This window comes from Carlito syrichta, unplaced genomic scaffold, assembly GCF_000164805.1.
Source record: "Carlito syrichta isolate Samal-C Ts95f unplaced genomic scaffold, Tarsius_syrichta-2.0.1 Scaffold303116, whole genome shotgun sequence".
Taxonomy (NCBI): Eukaryota; Metazoa; Chordata; class Mammalia; order Primates; family Tarsiidae; genus Carlito; species Carlito syrichta.
The window spans coordinates 75,032-97,175 of record NW_007247212.1 but is presented as its reverse complement, the minus strand read 5'-3'; the positions used below and the strand labels follow the sequence as shown (position 1 = coordinate 97,175).

At 57.9% G+C, this 22,144-nt stretch overlaps 1 protein-coding gene and 1 pseudogene across 4 annotated transcripts in view; one reads left to right on the top strand and one right to left on the bottom strand.

The window, feature by feature from the left end:
• The window catches only part of SEPT9 (septin 9), a 113,266-nt gene that overhangs the window by 52,624 nt on the left and 38,498 nt on the right, over positions 1–22,144 (bottom strand). The window contains exon 1 of one of the 3 annotated variants that reach the window (XM_008057748.1): positions 4,742–4,811. The exons of the other annotated variants lie outside the window; for them this stretch is intronic. The gene's annotated coding sequence lies outside the window, so the exon portion shown is untranslated. Of the gene's footprint in view, positions 1–4,741; positions 4,812–22,144 lie in introns of those variants that run through there. 3 annotated transcript variants of the gene reach the window in all.
• LOC110595612 lies at positions 517–2,820 on the top strand (annotated as a pseudogene). Its single transcript, XR_002481943.1, has 2 exons — positions 517–1,028; positions 2,615–2,820. The product of XR_002481943.1 is annotated as a 60S ribosomal protein L18a pseudogene (transcript).

Here is a 22,144-nt window from a genome sequence, read left to right as displayed (position 1 = left end):
GCTACAGGGTGCTGCTGGGGACAGGTAGGAACTGTGACAGACCAGTTCCCTGAGCAGCCAGAGGCACCTGCGGGAGGACAGGGGAACAGGCTGGACGACACCTCCACCTCTTCTCTCAAGCCCCAGCCCTCAAGCCAGAGTGTCCTTGGTCCCTGGAGGCTCCCAGGACTGCCAGGTGGGCAAGGAGAGATCGGTGCAGGTGGCGAGTCACCTGGCTGGTACAGGAGGTGCCAGAGGTCCCAGTGCCAGGTGTGGCAGCTGCTCTTCCAGGGTCCACTCCCTGTGACCCTCTTCCCCCACCAGGGAGGAAAGCGCTTGGAGGCAGGAGCTGGGAAATCTGGCCTGAGTTCCCTGCGTGACCCTGGGCCAGTCACGTAACCTCCCTAAGTCTCATTTTTCTTACTTGCAAATCAAGCAGACAAACTCCAAAGTCTCTTTCGGCTACAGAATTCTAAGCTTGAAAAAAAAAAGCCACAAAGTCCTTTTACGGGTGGCAGCGAGCGTGGAGAGGGCGCCATGAAGGTCTTGGGCACACTGTAGGAGTGCGAGGTGGTAGGGTACTGCCTGGCCACCCCCAAGTGCCACACACCCCCGCTGTGCATCTTCACCCCCAACTGTGTGGTCACCAAGTCCCATCTCTGGGACTTTGTATCCCAGCTGAAGATGAAGAAGTCCTCAGGGGAGATCGTCTACTGTGGGCACGTGTTCAAGAAGTCCCCCCTGCGAGTAAAGAATTTTGGCATCTGGCTGCTCTATGACTCACGCAGCGACACCCACAACAGGTACCGCGAGTATAACCACCACAGGCGCCGTCACCCAGCGCTACCGAGACGTGGTCACCTGACATCGTGCCCATGCCCACTCCATCCAGGTCATGAAGGTAGAGGAGACTGCAGCCAGCAAATGCTGCCGGCCGGCGGTCAAGCAGTTCCACAACTCCAAGACCAAGTTTCCGCTGCCCCACTGTGTCCTGCGTCGCCAGCACAAGCCACATTTCACCACCAAGAGGCCCAACACCTCCTTCCAGGGTCTCCCAGCCCCCGATAAACCCCAGAACATCCGGGGAAAAAAAGCCACAAAAAAGGATGCCTATCATCAGCCAACACCCGCACCTTCATTTGTAATAAAGGGGACACGGTTTTTGCTACTGGGTTTCTTTCCTACCCAGCCGAGAGGGAGCCTTTTTTACTGACTGCCGAGCTAGAACATTCTAGGGGGACCCAGAATCTCCCAAGGTTCAAGATACACAAGGGAATTTCTCCTAATTTTTCTAGGATAAAAGCGCCACTGCCTGACCGTCTCAGTTTCCCGTGGCTGCTGGGCAAGTGGCCATGCACTTAGTGATGTGAAACAGCACAGATTTGCCATCTCATAAAGGCCCAACACAGTCTCCCTGGGCTAGGACACAGGTGTGGACAGAGCTGTGTTCCCTTCTGGAGGGTCCAGGGGAGACTCCATTTTCCTGCATTTCCCACCTGTCCACATTCCTTGGCTTGTGGTCTCCTCCAACCTTCAAAGTCTTTCTCATGCGTCTCTCATGCTTTTAAAAAACCTTGTGGGCAGGGATCGGTGGCTCAGCCTGTAATCCCAGCACTTTTGGAAGGCCGAGGTGAGTGGATTGCCTGAGCCTGTGGGCTCGAGACCCACTCGGGCAACTTGGTGAGACCTCGTCTCTACGATAAATCAAAAATTAGCCAGGCGTGGTAGGGTGCACCTGTAGTTCTGGCTACTTGGAAGGCTGAGGCAGAAGGATCACCAGAGCCCAGCAGGTTGACACTGGAGGATCGTGAGCCACTGCACGCCAGCCTGGGTGACGGAATGAGATTCCAACTCAGAAAAAAAGAACCTTGTGATTAAGCTGTGCTCATGTAAATTATCCAGTAAAATCTCCCTATTTTAAGACCAGGCACGGTGGCTCACCCCTGTAATCCCAGTACTTTGGGAGGCTGAAGCAGGAGAACTGCTTGAGCCCAGGAATTCGAGACCAGCCTGGGCAACATAGCAAGACCCTATCTCTACAAAAAAATTTAAAAACTAGCCAGGCATGGTGGTGCATGTCTATGGTCCCAGCTACTCAGGAGGCTGGGGTGGAAGGATCGCCTGAGCCCAAGAGATCAGGGCTGCTGTGAGCCATGATTGTGCCACTGTACTCTAGCCTGGACGAGAAAATGAGATCCTCGTTAAAAAAAAAAAACCTACTGATTAGCACCTCAATTCCCTCTGCCGTGTCACCTAACATATTCTCAAGTGCTGAGGACTTGCACACATCTCCGGGAGTCATTATTTCACCAATCCCACTACCCACAGCCTAGAGAAGATGAAGGATAGGATTGCAGGCCCAAGTGGCAACGGCCCTGGTTCAAATCCTGGCTCCACCACTTAGGATATCCGTTGAATGGGAGGAACAGGGAGCCGTGTTTGCCGCTGTCGTGCGGAATGAGGCAGTGTAGGCGGCATCTGGAGCAGTGCCCGGCATGTGAACGGATCTGTGACCATCTGTTCCTTCGTCACCAAATCTTAGAAGAGCTAAGCTCATCTCAACAGCCAGTTCCTTTGGTCACAAAGCCAGGAGCACCCCCTGCAGGGCGGCCCAAGCCCCTGGCCCCTTTGACAGTCCCACTCCACATACCACGTGCGGCCCCGGGAGATACCCGGATGATGCCACTTCCAATGCACATGCAATGCAGGACAGCACCAGACACTGAGAACCAGCCACATCACCAGCGCAAACCAGGGGTGCCCAGCGTCACCTCTGACTCCGTCAAGGCCTGGGAGAAGCTTCTGGGGGTACCCGACCGCCTCACAGGAAGTCGGACATAGGACGATGTATCCGAAAGGGACTGGGGGCAGGAAAAAGTCCCCCCTAGAAGCTGCCTTCTTGGCTCCTGACAGATGATCCTCCCAGGGAAACTTGGGCCTCACTAGGGCTCTCCTGGTGTGGCACTTGGCCCAGGGCGTCTGAGTAGGCCAGGACCCCTGGTGATGGTGGTGGCCAGCCCGGATGGGGCCTCCTCATCAGAACCAGGAGGAGGCCAGAGGGGGCAACAACCCCTCACCTGGTCCCTGATGGTCAAAAGGCCTCGGGCAGCCTCCTGGCCTCCCAAGGCCCTTCTGCCTCATCCCCATGAGTACAGAGAGTCCCCCTTCCTCCGTGAAAGACAGTCGATCACAAAAAGGCAGCCATGCATCCAGTGAAATGAATTTATACCACTGGGCGCAGGTCATTCCGGCTTCTCTGCAGAGGGTTCCCGGGACATGGGCTAGAGGTCTCACGGGGAGGGTTTGCTGCGCCCTGGGAACCAGGCCACTAGTCCCAGACTCGGGCCATACCACAGAGGCCTCATGTCCCTCCCAGTTTCTTGCTTTCCAACCACTTCTGCAGCGGACACTCTTCTTCCTCCACAGGGCCCACTGAGGTCAAGGGCAGGGGTCACAGCACCACAGCAGCAGGGAGGGTCAAGCCCGGGATGGCCAGGCTGTGTGATCTTGGGGAAGTCGCTTTGTATCTCTGGGCCTCTCACTTCCTCCTCTGCAAACTGAGGGCGTGGGCCCAGTGATCTGCATGTGAGTCTGTGCCTTCATCTGGGTCACACAGCCTCCTGCGCCCTCCCATCAGCTTCGGAACCCGGAGTCCGCCCTCCTGTCCAAGAAAGGCTTGGGGTCACGCGGGGTGGCTCACGCCTATAATCCTAGCACTTTAGGAGGCCAAGATGAGAGGATTGCCTGAGCCCACAGGTTCGAGACCAGCCTGAGCAGTTTGGAGAGACCTCATCTCTACAATAAGTCAAAAAATTAGCCGGGCATGGTGGCGCATGCCTCTAGTTCCAGCTACTTGGAAGGCAGAGGCAGAAGGATCACATGAGCCCAGCAGGTCGCGGCTGTGGTGGTCATGAGTGTGCCACTGCACTCCAGGCTGGGTGACAGAGTGAGACTCTGACTCCAAAAAGAAAAAAAGAAAGGCTTGGGGACGTTCTTTATGCTCTGCCCCAAACAGAGGCAGCCTGGCCCTCTCTCTGGTGTCCTTGCCCAGGCAAGGCCGGTCAGCTCATCCTGCAGAACCCTCAGGGGCCTTCAGTCACTCTGGAGACCGAAACTGGGGCTGGCTGCCTGGAAGCCCCAGGCCCCACCCAGAGGCCAGCGGCAACACAGGAGGTGTAGGTGGCAAGGGCCAGAGGCCAGGCCACTCCCTCCAGCGGGGCAGGAGGGGGCGGAGAAAAGCGGAACGCGTGATTACTTCAGGCTGAGGTTCTGGGAGGAAGAGCGACCCGTGAGCAGAGGGGGCAGGCCGGGGCGCTCCAGCTGGCGGGCGGATGGGAAGAGACCCCGGCCTGACAAGCCCCCTTCTCCCCTTGCTGGCTCCAGCCCCGCCTCCACCCCGTCTGGGGGAGAAAGTGAGGCTCTTCGCTTTGCCAAACCCTGTAATGAATCTCACATTCACTCCATCCTCTCTGCTTACTGGAAACCCTCTCTCCACCTTCTGGATCCGCTCTGAACAGCTGGGCGGCAGAAGTCGGCGGAATAAATATGCAGGGCGGCTGGGGGTGCCTGTGCAGAACACTCTGCATTCCCCACCCACCCCTTCCTCTGAAGATAAGGGCCTCTCTGTTCCGGCCCCTTCCCTGGGAAAGTCGGAGAGAGGGATCTGCCACGGACTTCTCTCTCGTGCACAGCAGCTTCCTAGGTGGCCTCGCGCCCCCATCGCGGTCTGCAGGGCGGGAGGTGGGGGCCAGGCTGAACTCACCCAGTTGAGGAACCAAGTGTGGACGGACAAGCTGGGACACGGGTCTTGAGGCAAGGAGAACTCACTCGGTTCTCCGGGCCCGGCAGCAAGTGCCAAGTCCCAGCACTGCGCCCTGCCTGGAGCGGCATCAGGATTCATAGGAGGAAGAACAGACGCCCCTAGAGGCCTGTGCTCTGTGGACCGCACAGAGCTGGGCTCAGAAGCAAACGCGTTCAGACACCCACTGTAGTAACACACACGCGCACACATACACACACCCCCCCACGCGATGAAGGCTACATGCTGACCTCCACGGACAACTGCAAGACCACCAGGCGGGGGAGAGGCCAGAGCACATGAAACTGCAGAACGACCAACTCCCAAGAACACCCGCCACCATGCCTGCGGGCACCCAGCTCCCCCGGCTGCTTGTTTTGTGTTAACACCCTTCAGGAATGATGCCTCTGAGACTTGGACGCACTGGCACCGCTGCCCCCAACCTCCCAAGGATGGGCCAATCTGTGGTCAGTCAGGCACAGGGCGGGCGGCATGGGTGCTCTGTCCGCCAGCAAGGGCTCTCGGCTTCTCTCTGCCTGAGTGTGGGTTCTACGGGTTGAGAAGAAGTCACGGAGCTACCCCGGAAGACACTGGGACACTGTGGGCCAATCAGGCATGGGCTCTGCGGCAGGTTGAGAGGAGACGAGGTCCCAGGCCCTGGGAAACACTGCCCCAGCTCTACCACGAACTCACTGTGTGGCCCTGGCCAAGTCACTGCAACTCTCTGGGTCTCAGATTCTCCACTGTCCCAAGAGAGAGCTGAATCGGAGGGCTGGTGAGGAGGTGGATGACAGTGGATAGGGACAGGGGCTCTGGAGCCAGGCTTCCAGAATTCAAATCCTCCTTCTGCCACACCTACCAGCTGTGTGGGCTTGGCCAGTTACTTAACCTCTCTGTGCCTTAGGTTTCTCATCTGTGAAATGAGAAGAACAGAATAAGTGAGGTACTTAACTCCAGGTAAAGAGCACTCAAGATGGATGGGAACCACAGGAAGCCCTAGCTACCATCACCAGGTGTCATCCCTGCTGTTCACAAGAGACCTTCCAGCCCTGACTGCCTGGCACCCTGCCAGATGGCGAGGGAGCATCCCTGCTTGCTCTGCAGCCCTCCTTCCCCCTCGTCCCCCCAGCCATGGTGGCCGCAGCTGGAGTACAGTGACCAACCCACCCTTCTGATTTAGGGATGAGGCCCAGGTCTGCCGCCTGCTGTCTAGATTCAAGAAGACTGACCCGTCTCTCCTTGTCCTCACCAGACCCACGCTTCCACTCCTACCTCCAAACAAGTGAGAGCAAATACCCACCCTCCCATCCAGGGTGGGTGTGCCCAGAAACGCCCTGGATTTTTGGCTCAATGGAATGAGAGGGGTTGCGATTCAGGTGCTGCTGGGGCCATCTGCAGCCCACAGAGGGTCCCCGCAGGCCGGTGGGGCCGTGCCGCCCACCTGTCACACCACTCAGCCAACTGGTGAGGAAATCTGCTGCAGATTCAGAGCTAGCAGGCCTGTCTGGCATGGGATCATGGGCAAGTGGGTCAGTGGGCCAAGGGGAAGGGCTGCAAGATGTGTGAGCAACGAAGACCTTACACCGGCACCAGCAAACCCTCTCACCGGTCGCAGGCGGGCCCTTCCAAAAGCTCTTGTGATGCTCCTGCAGGCCCTGCAAGGTGAACAGAGGCACAGGGAGGGCAGGTCAGGTGCCCCAGCCCTCACAGCTGGCAAGGGCCAGAGCTGGGCCTGGAGCCCGAGCCCGGCCCGTCTCATCGCCAGGCTACACGGCCACAGACTAGCGGACCCCTACAGAAAGCAGGCCAAAGGGGAGCTGGCAAGATGAGGGGGAGGGGCCCTGCTTCTCCCACTGCAGACCTCCTGGAGACCCACGCACAGGGCACCGGCCCCAAATGCCAAACCCAGGGCCTTCGACCACAAGAAAGAAACATGAAAAATATACAAGCAGTACAGCCGCAGCTGAGCACTCCTGATACACCAGAAACGCACCCCAAATCCCCCATTGTGGAGGCCAGAAGACTCTGTGCTGGGAACGGAGAAGTCCCACGGCGAGCTCCCCTCTCTGCCCATCCACCAGTGGCGGAAGGACTTAATTAGTACCATACGGGGAGGGCCGGAGAGAGACAGAGAAGGAAAACCAACAGGGTCCAGAGAGTGGGCTAGGGACCGCAGAGGGGAGAGGACAGGGGTGCACTCCTGGCCTGGCTAGCGGAGAACGAGGCGCCGTGGACAGCCCCAGCCTCCCCTCCCTCTTCCTGCAGGGTTACCCACACCCTGTCGAGGGCCCAACAATGAGACAGGTCAGCACAGGGGACGCGGATGCTGCTTCCAGCATGGCCGTGAAGGGTAGCAGGCTGGGTAGGGATGTCATGGGTTTAGGGGCCAGGACATCTTCCTGCTGCCCCGACTAAAGGAGGGTCGGTCACCTGAGCAGTCACTGCAGGTGGTTCCCCATATCCAGCCCCACTCTGTCCTAAAGATCCCTCGTTCTGCTCTGCTGGGGCTACCATGTGGCAGAAGGCACCAAGTAGGATCTCAGGCAATGGCCAGTGGCCAGGGGGCAAGGCCACCCGGTGACCCAGAGGGAAGGCCGTGAGGGGCTTCTTGGAAGGGTTTCCTGGCTCTCAGGAAGCAAGACCCTCCTTCCTTAGAATGTGGCTGTGATATCCTGTGATTGTGGGGGCTGCCACAGCTGGGGTGGCCGGACCGAGAGGCTGCTATGGTATCCTTGAGCAGCCTGGGTTCAGGGCATCTTACTTTGTGCAAAAAAACACTTCAGAGCCGCTCTGAGTCGTGTTTTCTGTTCCTCAGGCCAAAAGCATCCCGTCTGAGCAGCTGGTGTGGAGGGAAAGAAAGCCCCACACATGGGACAGGGGTCTCCAATTTGAATCAGCACCTGTAAAGAGCTGGACACCACCAGCCCCACCTGGCACCCTGCTCAGAGCCTGAGACAGAAGGCCCTGGGAGAGGGATTCCGGGGCCGTTCTCCCGGTGAGAATGGGGCTTGAGGTCTGGCTGTGGCTCACCAATCAGCAACTCTTCTCGGCTGCCACAGTGGTCAGCTCTTGGTGGCTTCCAGAAAAAGCGTTCCATCTACGGTCATCAGTGTCTCGAGACTCTAGAATATTCTCAGAACAGCAACGACACTAGAATTTTCTCAGAACAGCAACACCAAGAAAAGCTGCAGCTGAGCGAGTACTGGGGCTCTGGTCCCAGTGCCTCACATGTAGCTGTACTCCTTGGTCTTCAGTCCACGATCCTCACGCCCCCAAGGAGGGGGTAGTGGGACAGCCCGGCGGTCAACATTGTTACTGCAAACTCAGGCTCAAGGAGCAGCGCACAGTTCCTGTCTTTCTACCCCCAGTTCTCCGTGCCAGGTTTGGCACAGAGGAAGCCTCAGCGAGTGAATAAATGAATGAACAAATGAATGAAGCCTGTCAATAGAGGAGGGAGTTTGTTTCTTATCACAGCCTCATGAGTGGGCATTTCTATCAGGCCATTTTACAGAGCGGGACATAGTTAAGCACATTAGTCAAGGTCATGCTGCCAGGAAGGGTGGCGCCCAGGGCTGGAGCCCAGGTAGGGTGACTCCCAGCCCGGCTCTCGTTCACACAGCCTCACAGACACCCCATGAGAGAAACATTCACCTAGAGAGAAGCATTCAAGGAGCCCACTGTCCAGCTCCCATGCCCAGCCAGGGTCCCCAGCTCTGCTGAAAACTCCCCAGTCTACTTCTGAGCCCCACCCACCACAAGATGGCTTGTTAACATCCTGTACCCTTACAGCAATTTATCCCAATCCTTTTATGAGGCAAGACTCAAGCAAAGAGGGAGGGAATGTACATCCCCAAGGGAGGTAGCACTCTCGTACCAGGTAGGGAGCTGTGTTGGATCCCAGACATCGCTTTAAAAAAAAAATGTATTGCCGGGTACGGTGGCTCAGCCTGTAATCCCAGCACTTTGGGAGTCCGAGGCGAGAGGATTGCCTGAGCCCACGGGTTTGAGACCAGCCTGGGCAACTTGGTGAGACCTCGTCGCTACAATAAATCACAAAAACTAGCTGGACGTGGTGGCGCGCGTCTGTAGTTCCAGCTACGTGGAAGGCTGAGGCAGAAGGATCGGCTAAGTCCAGCAGGTGGAGGCTGTGGTGGCTGTGAGCGTGCCACTGCACTCCACCCTGAGCGACAAGAGTGAGACTCCAATTCCAAAAAAAAATGTATTAAGTAAATACATAGAAAAAAAGACCCCAAAAAAGCACCCACAGGTTAACGGTGCTTAATTCTATAGGATGCAATCATTATTGATCATTTTATCTTCTAATTAAATTTTTTTGTCAGGAGTACACGTGATTTTTAAAATCACAAAAGATAGAGGTTGTTTTTCAATCAGGAAGATGTTCTTCTTGGCACTTCTAGACTCAGCCCCTGGCACTGCCTGGCCAAGAGGATGGAAAGTTCCCATGAGTTGTCAGCCAGCAAGGAGCTGGGGTCTTTCCGGTGCAGCTCCGAGGGGCCCGGATCCAGTTCCTCTTCCAGAGCTGGGCCCAGGCGCCCAGAGTAGTATGTGTGGTGGGCTCTCCACGGGCCCCTGTTGGGAGGTCACCTCCCGGTTCCAGCCATCAGTCGCTGGCTGCGGGGAGCCTGTGGGTTCAGCCAGGGTTTGTGTCAACAAGGCCCTGCCTGCTCCATAGCCTGGTGGGGTTCCTCTGCCCCGGTCGTATGACAACCCCAGGAAGAATGTTAGCGGGGAGGGGGCCGCAGGGGATGTGACAAGAGAGACTTTCCAGGGACAAATTTGCAAATCTCTGCTGGCCGAGTCCTCTCCAAGGACTTCTGAGGCCTCCACTGCCCCCTACTGACCGGCCACTGCTGGAGAAAGGAAGCCAGGGGTGGAGCACTGAGTGGGCCAAGGAGGGGAAGGTGCCGTACTGCCAGGGTGGGGAGGTGAGCCAGAATCGGGGGATGGGAGGGTGGCCGCACCCGGGCCCAGCTCCTGTCTCCAGAATCACAGTACCCTTCATCTGGCCACGAAATGAGACTGGCTGGGACCGGCGCGGAAAGACTGGGCGTGAATGAGCTCCTCTGGGACGGATACCCCGTGGTTAATCCCACCAGAGCCCACCCTTGGAATCTGCCCTGTGGAAGCAGATGTGGCAGCCCACAGAACCCAGAAGCATCAGAAGGATTTGACAACTATGAGCTACAGGTGTGGGGGTTCCAGTTTTGCAGCAGGAGGGAAAGGGGACACTTGCCCACTGTCCAGGTCAGGATGGAAAACCAACAAAGGGCCCTGCAGGGCATGTTCACAGTGTGAGGCGCTTTGAAAAGACGCCCCCACCCCGGGGTCCATCCTGTCCCTTCCCCTGCAAAAGGCCATCCCCACTGTGACCCGCCAGGTCTCTGGGACCGCAGCTCGAGCCCAGGTCCTCACACGGTGCTGGAACCGCCCTGGGCAGGCTTCTTGACGTCTGAGCCTCGCTCTCCACTTCTGCAGAATGGGACACAGCACCTGTGCCACGCAGCCAGGCCTGAGGGGTAAGGGGTCCTCGCTCCACCAGCGGCCAGCACTGCCAAGACCACCAGCCGCTCTGGAGGTGAGCCCCAGGCCCTGGAGCAAACGGTGGGTGCCCGAAGCCTGCCCTTCCCATCCGCGAGGCTGGCCCCACCTGCTGTGTGGCCCTGAGCACAGCTGCCTGTCTCTGGACCTCCTTCCGGTCCCACCACACAGGATACTCACTCGAAAACAGGCTAGCCAGCCCACTCTCGTCAGCTCCCGCACCCTGCACCCCCCAGCCCACGTCCCCATCCCCAGCAACTCCACACGGTATCCCAAACCCTTCCTCCCCAGCAAGGAGTTGTCCCCAGACATGTTCCCTGAGAGGCCACCCCTTTCCATCACAGTTCAGAAAACAGAGAAGCAGGTTCCCACCTCCTCCCCTCGCTGCCCCCTGGCCTTTTTCAATGTCCCCTCTGGTTCTCCATCAACACCCTCACAACGCAATCAGCCCCCAGCCCCTCCACTAACACAATTGGAGCTAAAACGCAGCCCGGGTGTCCGGTGACTTCCCCTCCTAGCAGCCTGTGGGGGCCAGCACACCTCCCAGTCAGGTGGCCCGCGGGGGACAGGATCGGCACGGTCAGGGTCAGCGAGCCTCTCCACCTGTGACTGCCTCTCATCAAGGGCCAGCCTCAGGAGCCGCAGATCCGGCCCCAACCCATTCCGGAGCTCAGCCTCCACACCTGCTGGAGGACACAGGGCTGAGACACAGCCACAATCAGGTGGGAGGGGGTGAGGGCTACAGGAACGCCGCCATGCCTGCCCGCTGATGGCCTCTGAGGCGCAGCTGACACTGATCAGAAGCAGGACTTACTACTTATTATATACCCACTGTGTGCCCAGGGCTACGAGTCTCCTTCTTACATCACCCCAATTAAATTCCCCAAACTTGTCCCCAATTTACAGACAAGACACATTCAGTAGTTGAACAACCTGCCTATCGGCACCTGGACCCAGATGTGACTCCGACCTCCCTCCTTTCTTGCACCTACACGGTGCCAGGCACAAAGTAGATGCTTACTGAATACTCACACAAGACTGAGCCCCACCAGCTGGGAAGCGTACCCTCCCCTTTGCAGCACTGCCCTCTGTGTGACCCAGGGTCAGTGCCCTAACCTCTCTGGGCTGTGTCTGCAATGCGAGGGTGCAGCAACACAGCTTACCTCAAACGGCCTCTGAGGGTCTGCCTGCCCGAGTAACCCCTCCAAGTCGGCAACACAGGCCAGCTGTCCCTAGATCTGGAATGTGTCTCCCCACTGCAGCTTGGAGGTAGGAACCCTGGTTTCTCTTTTCCTGGATAGGGAAGCTGAATGGCTCTGGAGGACACCCAAGGTCACCTGACTTGCCTGTGGGTACAGTGGGTGCACGCAGCTCAGAGCCTACACCTCCACACGAGACTGTGTGTAGGTGGCTGCTCACAATTTGTCAACGGTTTGGCTTGCACAGGGTCACTGTGTCACCCTCCCTGAGCTCTGTGCAGGGTGGGACAGTCCTCCTATCATGCTTCCTTGCCAGCATCCTGCCCGAAGCCCTGTAAAGGCCCTGGAGTTTGAGATCTGGCTAAATCCTACTGTGTGACTATAGGCCAGCGACTCAGCCTCTCTGTGCTTCTGTGAGGGTTATACGGCATGCATGTTACCTGGTGGCCGTGGGGTGAGGACAGCAATCATGATGACAAATGAGATCAAACTAAAAGGCAGCTGGGCTTGGGGAGGGGGCACTGACAGGTGGGCTCTTTTTCCTTTCAGGGTGAGCGCCAGGTCCCTCGTGGGTCAGGGCGCTCTGACATGATACGCAGGCAGGACTGCTCCAAGGAGTGACTCTGGCAAGGCTCAGGATGACTCGGCCTGGGGTGCTCTCCAGCGCACCATCTCCCCAGTCTGGTCTGCTCGTGTTCTGACAGCCCCGATGGGCTCCAATGGGCTCCCTACCAGGACCGGGGCAAGACACAGGTAGCGTGATGGCCCGCAGGCAGGCAGAGGCTGGGGACAGCAAACAGCAGACCCCTGGGGGGACCCTGCTGTCCTTCCCTCCCCCAGGGTCCACAGGGCCAATCGATTGCAGAAGTTCTTCCTCTTGGCCTCAGAATCCTTCTCGACACAGTGGTTAGGCAGCTGCAGCCAAAAGGGAGGAGAGCTATCCCCACATCACGCGGTGTAGCCGACAGCCAGAACCAGGCGGACTGCGGGAGGGGAGGCCGGGCATCTCCCGTGGCAACAGGAAAACCCAGCTCCGGCCAGCTCTTCCTTGAGGGCTTCTGGAACTCACTCTACGCTCTCTGTTCCCAGGGCTCTACCCTAACTCAGCTTCCTGGAGCCTCGGGGCGCTTCTGTCCCTTCTCCTCTGTCCTATCCCATCTGTCAATGCTGGATCAGTCCCCAGAAACACCATCGCCCACATTTCCAGGAAACCTGCTTCTGATCCAGCTCCAGTGGCCCGGCAGACAAGGCCATCCCACGCTGACCAGCCCTCATGAATGCTCAGTCTCCCAAGGACTCCAGAGCACAGGGACTCCTTACCTGACTCTCTTTCTTAGCTCCATCCATGGGCAGCCCATTTCAGAGCAATGTCATAGCTGCGTGTGGCTGTCACCAAGTTGCAGCAATGCCCCTCTGCCCCCATCCTAATATCTGCATCCAAACAAACCTCCACTTTCCAGTGCCACTTCCTCTAGGAAGTCTCCTGACTGTTCCAAGTACATGACGCTCCCCCAGTGCTCAACAGCCATTCACTGGGCATCCATGACATAAGCCAGTGTCCCCTGCCCTCAGGGAGGGCACGTGAACTAATAAATGACAAGACTCTCGGGTACCTATCCATACCTCACAAAAAGCCACCTATGGGCATGGAGGGTTGGTTTAGCCGAGGTGACAGGGAAGACCCCTAAGATGGTGGCATTTAAGAAGGGCCCCGAATGAGGCAGTCAGGAGAAGATGTGGGGAGGGACTTCCCAGGAGGGCAGAAGCAAGTGAAGGCTCTGTGGTGAGGATGCGCCTTTGTGTCCCGGTAGCAGCCAGGCCAGGGGGCCAGACGCCAGTGAGCAGGGACGAGGGGAGGGGCCAGATGACATTAGACCTCTCTGGCCACCACCCAACAAGGAGTCAGGGTCCCAAGTACAGCAGGTGCCCAGGGAAGGTTTAAGCTGGGGGAGGAGGGGTGACTCAGGAGTCTCCACTCAGGAACTCACAGGGGCTCCAGACTCGCGGGGTCCCGCCACTGCACACCCCCAGGGGGTGCCCTTACACCCACGTGCTATGCTCCTGCAGGGAGCATGCTGCACAGGGGCCATGCTGGCCATCCTGGACAACACTAAGATGAGGGGGATTCCTAGCACCTCAGGCCCAGGCAACTGAGGGGCCAGGGTGCTGTTCCCTGATAGAGGGAGGCCTGAAATCTGGTAGCGTGCGCAGAGGTATCCTCCCAGGCCAGGACCTCTGTTCATCCTGACTCTGTTCCATGTCCCAGCGCCTCTCTGAAGGCAGAGCCTGAACGTTTCACAGCCATGGATGCATCCCAGCCCTGCACAGAGCCCTGCTGGGCCCTCACAGAAGTCTCTCCTCCATGATGGGTTAGGACCCGCAGCTCCAGGGGGCCTGGACCTGTGTAAGACCACAGGCAAGGGTAAGGCAGAGCCAGGCCAACCAACCGGCAGATGGGTGGGTGGCCTGATCACAAGGGGATGGACAGGCGGGTGGGTGGGTGGATGAATGGATGGATGGGTGGGCAGTGGATAGACGGGTAGGTGGATGGAGAGCTCATGGGTGGGTGGATGGGTGGGTAGACGAACTCCCTTTCCTCTCAATGTGTGCACCAGACCCCTGGGGGCAGGGGCCTGAGGACTCTGCCTTTCCTAGGGGACAGAGAAAGAGGCAGTGGAGGGTCCTTCAGCTGAGCCTCCAGTTCCTAGGTGGTAGACACAGTTCCACCTGAGGGCTGGAAGTCAGGCCGGCCTTGAGGGTGTATAGGGCCACCTGGTCAAAGCTCTATCCACGTGTGGGCAGCCCCAGGGCAGCATCCCCATGACTGGAAAGGGAGCCAGGAAGAAGCAGGGCTGTAGTCAGAGTGGTACTCCAGGGGGAGGCAAGCACCCTGTGGACTTGGTCTCATCCCCCGTCCTGGACCCACAGTTGCGGGTCTAGGGCTCTCAGCTGCAGGCAGGAGAGGGCCCCGCAGCAACAGATCCTGGGAGGCTGGTCTGCAAAGCCCAGAGGCTTCCGGAGGCTGCAGGCCCAGCTTCCTGTGCAGCTGGCTTTCCTGGGAGGCCCTTCTGCACACTCAGTCCCCAGCCAGAACGACCTCCCACAGCTGGGCCCATCTTCCCATGCCCGGGTCACATGGTGCAGGTCAGTGGGGCTCAGGGGAGGGCAGGGCGCCAGGAACAGCGCTGGGGGGTGGGAGGACTGGAGTGAGAAGCTCGCTCTAGCCACACGCCCACTTTGCACACGGAGAGATAGACTTCCACATGTAGTCACTCGACGTCACCCAGCTCTGTGTAAGTCCCAGTTACCCCCTCTTTACAGGATTCAAAGTTGGCCAGGGAGCAGCTCAGCTTCTGAGCGGAGCAGAGATCTGAGCCTCCCTGAAGTTCTAGGTATCCCTTAAGTCCCTCCTTCTGAAAGTCAAGTCCACACAAACTCCTGGTCTTCGGCACCCAGCCTCCAGAGAAAGGCCGGATGTCCATTCACTCAGGGACCCAGCAAACCACTAGTCAGCATTTACAAACGGCTTTTGGACAATGCCTCCCATTTGATTCTCCCAAAAACCCTCTGAGGTAGGAGGATGCTATTCAACCCATTCTACAGACAAAGCAACTGAGTCATAAAACGACTTACTTGCCAAAGGATACAGAAGCAGAAAGAAATCAACAACAAAGAGTTTCTCTATGATCTTGACCTACAAGGGCCCTCACGTCAGCCTGCTGTGGGCGGGTAGGCGGCCCAGTGGGAGGGATCAGGAACAAGGCAAGGCAGCCAGGGGCCCTCACAGGAGCAGAGACACAGAGGGGTCCGATCGCCCTCAAGGGGCATCTTGAATGTCAAGCTGTTGGGTCCAAGCAGGCTGGACCCCGTTCCCTGTGCCCCTCCCACCTTCTGAAGCCCCTTCCCTCCTTCTGAGATGCACCCACGGAGATGTCCACATCCCCTGATGGAACAGCCGGTGAGGGGGGTCACAGACCCTCCCACAGGGATAAGGAGTCCCACCATAGGCTGAAAACAGAAATCATGAGCTTCGTTACCAAATCAGCTCAGGCTTTGGCATCAAGCATCCCCATGTTCAAAGCCAGGGCAGGCCACTTCTAGCTGTGTGACCTGGGGCCAATGACTCAACCTCTCTGTCCCTTCCTCTCTACAACAGTAACTGTATCCTAAGGCTACATCCCTGGAAACACATAAAGCTCTGAGCCTGGCACCCAGAGTTCATAAGTATGCAGTAAGTGGTCACTTATGATTCATGAAATAGTAATAAGGCAGGGGGTGGATGACAATCACCCCGCATTGTCCCTAAAATGGAAACAAATCTTCTTGGCCCCAAAAGCAGCAGAAAGTGAGCCAAGGGCAGCCTCCCAGGTCTCCCCTCCAGCAGCCGTGCCCTGGCAGAATGTCCCCTCCTGGCCCCAGGCAGGACTCGGGACAGCCACCCTCCAGATGATCTCATAGCTGGCACCTGCTTCCAGAACACATGTCTGGACTTTCCAGAATCTTTCCTCCCCTCTCTCTGACCTTCCCCTGCTCTGTAACCCCCTCCACACACACACACTTTCTTACTCACTCTCTCCTTTCATTCCTGTTCAAAAACAAGTAACGGAGGCCAAATGTGTCAGCTGGCTCCCTGGAAGAATCTCCCTGTAGGAGGAGGGTGGAGGATTACTCAGCGTGGGTCACGTGACCACGGCATGGGGGGGGCGGGGACTGGGGTACTAAGATGGGGACGCTGGGCAATGCTTCCAGCCCCGCTCCCACCCCCACAAGGACCCGGCCTCCCACCGCAACAGGGGCCCCACATCACTGAAGTCTCTCTGGCAAGACAGACAAATCTGGTCACCTGGTCAGAAACGCCACATCTAGGCCACCATGAGGTGGGGGAAGAGCCCCCCCCCCACTGGGTTCCTGAGCATTCGGTGGACAAAACCACCAGGGAAGGCTGGGTGTGTTCACCTCCCACAAAATGGCATGGTCAAGATGCAGGTAGAACCTCAGAGTTCACGAGTCTCACCTGCCCCTTGACATGGGTGTTTAGTCCTGACTGAGATCCCAGCAGGAAAGGGAGAAAGAATTGGTTTGGGGTGGAGGGAGGTGGTTGCAGTGTTTATTAGACTTTCTTTGGCAGGCAGAAGTATCACCTGGAGGCTGCTGGACAAGCAGCTCACCCCAGAGACCTGGTTCCCAGGAGTGGAGTAGGGCCTGGGAAGATGGTTCAGTGCCATCTGGAGCCACACTTTGGAAGCGAGGGCAGGAAGGCACAGCCAGGAACAAAGCTACAGAGGAGGGCAGCCCCTCCCCCTCAAGGAGCACTCTGGTGGGAGCACTCCTTCTGCAGGTTGGCATCAGGAATCAGCACCCTTATCGGCCAATGTGACAAGAGCCCAGCTCCCTGGACAAGCCCTGAGCACTCCCTGGGGAAAGTGGACCTGGGGGTAAGAGAAGGTAGTTTCAGGGACCACCCCCTGTCCTACCTAGCTCCTTCTCTCCCACCCCAGCTTCCCCTACTCAGAACTCTGGAGGCCCAGAGACCAGTAATGAGCAGAATCAAGGCAAGAGGCTCCCCTCCCCATATCCCCAACCACACCCATGGGCTGACCTCCCAGGAAGCCCCACCAGCCACTACCACTGTCCCAGCTGCCCTGCCTGGCCCTGAGGTCAGTGATGACCTGCTGGTCTACCTGAGGCTCCTGCTGATGTCACGGAGGGCCACAGCGTCCAGGCAGCACACGACAGAGCCTGGTGCTGTTCACACACACGGCACTGAGCCAGTACCCCGCCTGCAGGAAGCACTCAAAGAAAACTCCATGGGGCTCGGCAGGACCTTTGCCCAGGGTGTCTCGACTGTGAATTAAGCATGGCAGCTGCCGATTCCTGAGGGCTAGACTCGTCCACTAGCAATCTGCACCCCAGCGTGGTGGGAGGAGCATCCGGAGAAAGACACCGGCCGAGGCACAGGGACCCACCTCGGCACCCAGCTCAGCCCCCTTCAGCGGAGAGAAGCCATTCCCATCTCCAAAGAGAAAGATTAGCCAGGCTAACGCCTGTGATCCCAGGGGTTCGAGACCAGCCTGGGCAACTTGGCAAGCCAAGACCTCGACTCTACAATAAATAAAAAAAATTAGCCGGGTGCAGTGACGTGGGCTTATAGTTCCAGCTACTTGGAAGGCTGAGGCGGAAGGATCCTCTGAGTCCAGTAGGTTGAGGCTGTGGTGGCCATGAACATGCCACTACACTTCAGCCTGGACCGTAAAGTGAGACTCTGACTAACAAAACAAAAACACACACCGAAGTGAAACATCGATAAACAGGCGGCCAGGAGCCGTCCTGCACACACAGAGTGTGACCTGGGACACGCAGATACCTCATCCCAGGGTAGGGAGCAAAAGCAGCAGGCAGAGATGTGGGCATGACAGCCCGGGCTCCCTGCTCCTTCTGGAACCGGCCAGGAGACCACAAGGCTGGGAAGTTTCCATTCATCCAGGTCCCCAACCAAGAAAACACAGACCCCCGCCCCCAGCCAAGCATTTCCTGTTGGTTCTACCCGCAGCAGCCAGTCCAGGTCCTGTGGGAAGGGCAGAGGGGGAGGAGAGAGACGAAAGAAAGATGAGACGGGTGGGGGCTGGGTCGAGCAGGGGGAGGGTGCGGTGGGCTCCACAGCTGTGATTCCGAAGAGAGGCAGGAGTTCCCATCTGTTCCTGTTCACCCCACTGACCAGCAGGGTCTTATTTCAAAACCCAGAGCGGCTGAGGGGCTGGAGAAGGGGGAACACTGGGGTCTCCCCTTTCTCACTGGGGTTTTCTTTCCTTCCAGCTCTTGGCGCTTTGCAAAGGAAACAGCCAGGAGGGCAAGGGGGAAGAGGCTTGGGCTTTCAATCAAAGCCTCAGGCAGGAGTCCAGACAGGGGGCCATGCTGGCCCACTGGGGCTGCTATCACCTCAGGGCTGCTCTGTCACCCTGGGAGTGCTGTCACTCTGGGGCTACTCTGTCCCCCTGGGGGTGCTGTCATTCCGGGGCTGTCACACTGGGGCTGCTGACACCCTGAGGCTGTTATTCTGGGGTTGTCACTCTGGGGGGTGCTGTCACCCTGGGGTTGTACTCTGGGGGTGCCATCACCCTGGAGCTGTCACTCTGGAGGTACTGTCACCCTGGGGCCACCCACCCCCAGCCCCGGATGGTCAGTGATGGTAGAGTGCTCCACCCCTCATCCCTGCACAGTCCACCTGCCTCTAGGACAGCTCAGCAGTCAGGCGCCCAAGTTCAAATCCAGATAATTAACAACTGTGGGGTCTCAGGCAAGTGGCTGAAGCTCCTAATCTGGAAAATGTGCCTTGGTTTCCTAATGTGGAAAATGGGATAATGAGAGTCACTATTGTAACAGGGCAGGGCCTGAGGAGAAGGCAATCTTTTCAGGTGAGGATGGTCAACGTTAATTACCGGGCCTTCTCCAGCCAACCTGAGACAAGGGCTTCACTAACTGTTGTCAGAAGAGCCAGGAAAGTCATCTCATTCCAAACCCCAGAGGGAAGGGGGGGTCCTTGTGGCAGCTGCCTGGGAGAGGGAAGGAGACAGCTGAGGACAGATAAATGGAGACTGCAGGAGGGAGGAGGAACAACCGACAGAGAGTCCACCCAAGATCCTAGGACCCTCCACCCAGAGGATGGCTCACACGCTCCCCACTGAGAAAGTCACATGCGGACACCCGGGCTGAGCATACCCAGGCTCTCTGGGCGAACAGAATCACCCACCAGTGGCACCAGATGTCCCACAGGTTTGTAGACAGGGGGGGACTGCCCAGAAGGCCCCGCAGTCCATGGAGAGCTAGGTGGAACCACCTGCCAAGAACACACGTGCGTCACAAGCAAGCACTCTGCGGAGGCAAGCTTCCTGCAAAACTCAGCACGGCAAGGGGACTGCAGCTGTTGGCCTGCCCCTTATTTCCTGAACAGAAGGCCCACTGGCAGAGCCTAGGTGAGCAGCGTGGCAACGCTGGGGTTTGCATTCCAGGTCGGCCCTGCAGCCTGGCCCTGCCTGCTGCCCTCCCAGGAGACCCAGGACTGCCAGGGCTCCCTGGGCTGGCATAGGCATGAGGTGGGCCGTGACCACCTCCATGGCCTAGGCATCTGGGGGAGGGACCATGGAGCTCCTGCCCAGTCCTGGAACAAAGGGCCCCCGTTCTCCCCAACCATGGAGCTGGCTTCCCCTCCATCGTGTCCTCCCCAGCCACGCCCACACCAGAAGCCCACCAGCCCCAACGGAAGGTCTGCTGAGCCCTGTGACACCCAGCCCGCAGCAGTTACCTGGGGGGAGCCTTGGGGGCCGGAAACACAGGCAGGCAGGGGAGAGTCAGCAGCTCAGTGGGGCCTTGCTCCGTGGGGAAGTGCCTTACCAGCTGTAACCCGAGCCCGGAGCTCACAGAGAGGGCTGCCTCGCCATCCCTGTCCCTCCTATCAGCATCAGATGAGCCTCAGTCAGCGGGCGCAGGGCAGGGAGCCACTGGCCTGAGGAAGGCCCACAACGAGACCAGAGCTGGGTGAGAGGATCATTCGAGAGAAATGCTAGAGGAAAGCCAGAGTCCCCTCTTCGTGCTCCCGGGCTGGGCAGCAGACCACTGTCCCTGCCCAGTCCCAGGGAAAGTGGGAGGGGTCAGCCCAGACACACTGCTCTGGGGTCACCAGGGACGGCTGCTGGGTTCCCGGTTGGTCCTTAAGGCACCTCCCTCGATCCTCCATCCTTGAGCCGACATCCCAAGTTCTGCCAGAACAGAAGGCTGGACCTGCAACTGTCACCCACCTGGGGAGGACAGAGAAAAAAACCACAGTGGCCCAAGCCCCTCCTGCCCCTCAGAGGTCCCCACAGGGTATCCTGTCTCTGTCTGGCCGAGAGGTAAGGGGAGGCAGAAAAGTCTCAGAAACATTAGCAGAAACAAGCAGGATGGATGAGAGGAAGTGGGCACAGAGAGAATGACTAAGGCTTCCGGGCTGGGCCTTGGGAGCCCAGGGAGTGGGCGACTGCCAGACTCAGGCAGGGAGGGGCTGCCCCCGCAGGGATCCTGGGAGACAGGGAGAGAGGTGACAGCCAGCCCTCCCTGCCTCCCAGCTGTGACTCTGTGGTTAACTTCCCACAAGGGCCTGGGCTCAGACTGGACATGCCCACACAAAAGCTCCAAAGTCCAGCTGGGAGGCAGGGCCTACGGGTCTCCAATGGCCGCCTGGGCTGAGATCCCCAAAAGGTCCTCACGCCAGCTTGGGAGTTCTCCAGGGGGAAGGTGGCTTTGGTGGAGCACCCGGAGACATCAGTGGGGCCCAGACGGAAAGGAGGAGGCTGCTGCATCCTCGGGCCCCCAAGGGCAGATAGGGCAGAGCTGATCACAGGGGCTCTGACAGCCAAGCAGGTGGCCGTGCAGGCCAGGCAGCCCACCAGGCATCCGCAGGACAGGGATGACTCAGACCTGAGCTGGAGACCCAACGCAGGACTCCAAGATAAGGTAGGGCTACTCCATCCCCGCCTGAGTCGAAGGCTACCTGCTCTGGGAAGTCAGTTTGACCATCTCTCAGGCTAATTGCCATGGGAGCGGCCCACCTGTAAACCAGGGGGTTCCGATGTGTGTGATCTCGGGTTTCCCCCTCCAACCACAGAGCACAGAAATGAAGAGCAACAGCAACCCCCACTCTTGGCATCCCATAGGTGAGAGGCCACGCTGGCCTCTGTGCCCAGGTACCAACAGTTCCAAGGCCACGTTGGTGCTCCAAGATGGAGGAGAAACAAACCTTTGGCTAAACCACAGGGTCAGACTCCTGTCACCTGCATGCGAGGCCACAGCACATCTTCTCCTTAGCTTTGACAGCCAACACCTGACCATCAGGTAGGGGCCCTAACACCCCCAACAGCAAAGCTGGGTTCCCAGAACCCCCAGGGTGGGAGGATTTATGGCTGGGGAGCTCGAAGGTATTTTTTTGGTAACAAACAAATCCCAGAGGTCCACCTATGAAAGACCTCACGTGAGCATGGATACAGACATAACCGATAGCAAACGTCTGTGAATAAAAATAATGGCTTCTGGACAACGACTTCTGCTTACCCTCCCTTTTCTGATAGAAGGTCTGCAGGGAGCTCTCTGGCAACCTCAGGGAGAAACATGCACTTTTGTGTGGTTTTGTGGAAAACTTTATATACTAAGATATGTTACATTTCTGCTTTCTATACAAATGTTCCACATGTTCGTGGTCTCATGATTTGGAACTTGCAGACCCCTGCTGCTCCGACCCAGGGGCACAGAACGATCCTGGACGCAGGAAAGATTCTTTCATTAGCAAGGCCCCCTCCTCCATGAGGGAGTCCTGCTCTGAGTCGCCCCTCTCTACCCCAGATGTCGTCCAAACCCCCTCACCTGTGGCCTCCTCTTCCGGTCTCCTCTTTTTCTAATTAAATCCTTCCCTATCGAGATCTTCCCCACCTCAAGAGCAAGCCTGACAGGGATGCAAAAGGCACACAGAAGTCAGTAAAAATAATACCTGGTGTCTATTAAGCACTTACTGTGTGCCAAGCTCAGTAATAATGATAAGTAAAATCATGGCTGGGCAGGGTGGGTTATAATCCCTGCACTTTTT